This window comes from Octopus bimaculoides, chromosome 27 (assembly GCF_046866305.1).
Source record: "Octopus bimaculoides isolate indiv1 chromosome 27, ASM4686630v1, whole genome shotgun sequence".
Classification (NCBI taxonomy): Eukaryota; Metazoa; Mollusca; class Cephalopoda; order Octopoda; family Octopodidae; genus Octopus; species Octopus bimaculoides.
The window spans coordinates 18,662,608-18,667,607 of NC_142954.1; the positions used below are offsets into that span (position 1 = coordinate 18,662,608).

The window sequence follows — 5,000 nt, forward strand, 5'->3', positions numbered from 1 at the left end:
AGCCGAATGAGATTCTCTCGTATATCGTACGACAAGGCTGACCCTTGTTTTTATCCAACGGCATTCGAAGATTTTCCGTAACTCGAAACCACTGGTAGGAAGACGAAAAAAACAAACAGACAAAACTAGAAACAAAGAATAAACAAGAAAAAAAGGCACCTGCTCAATATTCAGTGAGATCGAAACCGAGATCTCATGATTACGAATCGAGCTCCTTAACCATACGATTATCAAGAAGCATCGGGTTTCTGAAAGGTAAAATAAAGAGAAAGCAGGAGACGGATTTTTATAAAGGTTTTTCGCTAAAGCGACGATCGCTTCTGAGGAAGTAGGCTTGCTTCTATGTAATGTGCAAGTGTATTGTGTATATATGTATATATGTATATATATGCGTGTGTGTGTGTTTGTATAACGTGCTATATAACTGAATAGTTAGCTAGCTAGTGCTTCAGTTGAATAGCTATCTAGCTATTCAACTGGATAAATCTATGAGGATGAGCGGGGGGGGGGGAATTTGGGGCGATGGATCTAAAGAAATTGAGTGGGTGTTAGAAAGAGAGACAAAAAGAATGGCGAAAGAAGAGAGAAGGTAGCAGGGAAGAGAGAGAGAGAGAGAGAGAGAGAGAGAGAGAGAGAGAGAGAGAGAGAAAATGTAAGGGACAAGGGATAAAAGAGAGGGGCTAGAATTGAAGGAAAATAAGGGGAGATAAGAAACATTCCAGTTCAGGTAGTCATATACATACATATATATAATAATGATAATAATAATAGTCCATGGATGGAATTTATAAAGATACATACAAGTGTATATATATTAATTGCATGTATAAAACAGATGAAATGCAATGCATATATATGCTTATAGTATCTATCTATCTATCTATCTATGTGTCTGTCTGTCTATCTATCTATACATCTGTCTATCTATTTATCTCTATGAAAATTAATATAAACAGCAGTTTGCTATGTTTCCCCAAAAGGGAGAATTATAATCGTCACTAAATGTGACCAGGGTGTTAGAAAACACCTACATTGTTAGAAATAAGAGCTAAACCGCCCTATATGCATATAATTCAATCGCATAAGAATGGCTGTTGAAAAACTGATCACGCCGGCGATACTCCAGCGTGGGCTGAAATGTATAAAAGAATAAAAGGATATATATATATATATATATATATATATACATTCATTCATACATACATACATACAGTACATACACTTACATATATATATATATATATATATATATATATATATATATATATATATTTATACAATGTGTGTTGTCGGAAATCCTTCAACTAAAACCTTTGAAAGAAATTGCCCCAGCATGACCGTCGTCCAATGACTGAAATCAAGAAGATTGTAGAGGGAAACAGACATACAGACATACAGACAGATACAGAGACAAAGAGAAAGAGAGAAAGAGAGAAAGATAGAGAGAAATAGTGTGGTGGTGGTGGTGGTGGTGGTGGTGATGATGGTGGGGAAACAGGGGGAGGTAATAGATATATTTTTGTCAGTCAGCAGTCAGTGAATTGCTCAGATATATATATGTGTATAGAGCGAGAGAGAGAGAGAGAGAGAGAGAGAGAGAGAGAGAGAGAGAGAGAAAGAAAGAGAGAGACTGAATGAGTGAGAGAGAGAGAGAGGAAAAGACAGAAAGAGAAGGAGTGTGTCGGTAAGAGAGAAAGAAAGGAAGAGAATGGTTCTCTCTGGTTGCTTAAGAGAGTCTATGTACCCTTGTCTTGCCGGCTCAGTTGAAACACTGCTACACAACACATAACTCCACACAACTATACATACATACACACATATATATATATACATATATATATATGTGTGTATGTGTGTATGTGTGTGTGTGTGTATATATATTCATGTATTTATAGACGAATATACCAAACCGTCGATAAAAATATTTCAATATGAATTCTATACAGACGTTTATAATGGACGGATATATGTGGTCGGCAAACTGCTTTAACCTGGAATCTCACCCCTAAACATCTGGCGAGGCCCACCAAGGAACCAACCAGCCAACTAACCAGGCCAGCCAGCCTATTAAAACATACATAGTTGGCCTGCCAGCCAGCAAGCCAGCCAGCCAGCCGACCGACCGTCCGACAGACCAACCAGCCTAGTTCCCCTCCCGCTTTGTATATCACTTTCTCTCTCTCTCTCTCTCTCTCTCTCTCTATCTATCTATCTCTCTCGCTCTCTCTTTCTCCCTCTTTCAATCGCTCTCGTTTCATTTCATATACAATGTTGAAAGCGACGACGGCAACACGGTCGTCGTCGTCGTCCATAGCAATGACTACAGCGAATGTGGAAGCGGTTATGATGGCGATGACGATGACGACGATGATGACGATGACGGCGATAAAGATGAACCTGACAACGACAGCATCGCGACACCACCACCACCACCACCAACAACAACAACAACACGGATGATGAAGTCGATGACCACAAAGACGACGACTATGGCCACAATGATAATTATAATGGTCATCATATAACGCCAAAACACATTCATACACATATATATAATTAATATAGTATATATATGTATACACACACATGTATGTGTTTTCTTTTATTCTTTTATATTAAGCTATTATCTTAGTATGTATATATATATAAGTAGTTATACACACAGGTGATATATATATATATATATATATATATATATATATATATATATATATATATATGTATGTATGTATGTATGTATAATCGTGTTTACAATGAATTTTAATGTGAATTTTTGCATTTTAGGTGGATTATTCTTTCCTACTAGGAGAGACCTTTATAGAGCATATAAAAACCAGATTTCGTTTTTTTTTCTTTTGTACATATATTATTTTTCTTTGCACTTCCGTATATAGCATACAACAAAACAACAACAACAACAACAATAATAATAATAATAATAATAATAATAATAATAATAATAATAATAATAATAATAATAATAATAATGATGATGATGATGATAAATTCAGTAATAATTGGGATTAAAGAAACACCATCTATATAAATATATATTTATATATACATACACACAAATGTATATGTAGATATGTATGTATATACACACATACAATCAACGCACAGATATATGCACACACACACACACATTATATACACACAACGAATAACCACACATGCACTGTCGCGCGCACTCTCGGACGGATAGTATGCCATAGAGAGAAAAGGAAAGACAAAAAAACGAGTGTATATATATATATATGTGTGTGTGTGTGTGTGTATATGTATGCATATGCATACATACATAAAAACATGCACATGCATACACATGTATATGTAATTTGAGGTGTTTCATTTATGCATACATACACACATAAATATATATATATACACACACACACACATATATATATATGAATGCATATATGTTTAAATATGTATCTGTATATGTGTATATGTATATATATAGGTAGGTGATAGAAAATTGAATGAACGGCATTCTAGATTTATAAATCTTTACAATTGATTCGACACATTTTTACACCCATTTAAGTATGTTTTTATATATATGTGTATGTATGTATGTATAATGTCTCGACTAATTTCAGTCCAACATACTTGCACCCGACTTAATTACTTGACATTATAGAAAACTATATAATTGTATATTTATATAATTACTGTATATTTATATAATTATGCCTAACTACCTACCTACCTACGTTTATACATGAATTGGAGACGGAAAAATAACAATTACACACCAAAAAAACAAAACAGGAAAATGAAAAAAAATTCATATATTTATACCTATATATATATACACTCACACATTCATTCTAGAATCAAATTGAATACACGGCATATAATACACACACGCGTTCAACTGGGACGATAACGTGTTGCAGTGTATATATTAGTAAAACGGCAAGTATTTATATATGTATATATATGCTTATATATATATATGTTTTGTTTCTTAGCATTTAGTAGAAATTTGATCGTTATTTTCTAACAACGAAAGCAACACCAGTGCCGCTGTTGGCCCCACTAAGCACTATAACCCTTACTAAAACACGCAATTATACCACACCAGCGATCGCTGGGACACACATCCACGTAAAAGGTGCCTCTACTCTGGCGTTTCTGTGTATATATTGTACCCGTTGCTCACTTATACATACATACATACATACATACATACATACATACATACATACATACATACATACATATGCATGCGAACGTATATAAAGCGCTGCGAATTCACTCAACATGCTGACAGGCAAACACACACGCGTATATAAAAAAAAATAATTTTTATTTCTGTAATTAAATAACACACACACACATATATATATGTACAAAATTACAACTACTACTACTACTACTACTACTACTACTACTACTACGGCTACTATTCTTACTAATACCCTTATTTTATCCCTAGCAACGAAGTCATTAATCTCTCTCTCTCTCTCTCACACACATACACACAAACACACACATATATGTATGTATGTCTGTCTGTCTGTAATGTATGTATGTATGTATAGTGTTGTGGTTTATTTTTTGTCAATAGCATTTTTTTCCGACTCATTCAGCAAGCATTTAATTTAATAAAGGAAAAACGAGGATTGGATATCAATCTACCCTGGTTTATCTTCGAAAATCTCTTGGAAAAATCTGGAAAAAAAAAAACCAAAAAAAAAAACCATCGGGGGTTAAAAAAAGGAAAAATTCTAAAAAAAACGAGAGGAAAAGGATATATATATATATATATATAATATATAGATATATGTATGTATATGTGAAAAAAATTAAACAGAATCTGAAAAGAACCGAAGGAACAAAAAGGATGTAAAAAATATGTATATGACCAAATCTATATATATGTGTGCGTGTGGAAGGAGACCAAGGAAGACGAAAAAAATACCATTCTTACAAAGCCAGAGAGAAAGGAATTTGTTCCTAACGCGTTTCTTACTCATATTGTCACCCAT

The 5,000-nt window shown here is 33.8% G+C and overlaps 1 protein-coding gene across 3 annotated transcripts in view; it reads left to right on the forward strand.

Annotated features, from left to right (window-relative positions):
- Nucleotides 1-1,649: 1,649 nt before the first annotated feature.
- Nucleotides 1,650-5,000, forward strand: part of LOC106881898 (frizzled-2) — a 12,239-nt gene continuing 8,888 nt past the window's right edge. The window contains exon 1 of one of the 3 annotated variants that reach the window (XM_089343684.1): nucleotides 1,650-2,588. The gene's annotated coding sequence lies outside the window, so the exon portion shown is untranslated. Of the gene's footprint in view, nucleotides 2,589-3,146; nucleotides 3,925-3,992 lie in introns of those variants that run through there. The other 2 variants (XM_089343685.1, XM_089343686.1) reach the window with 2 other exon arrangements.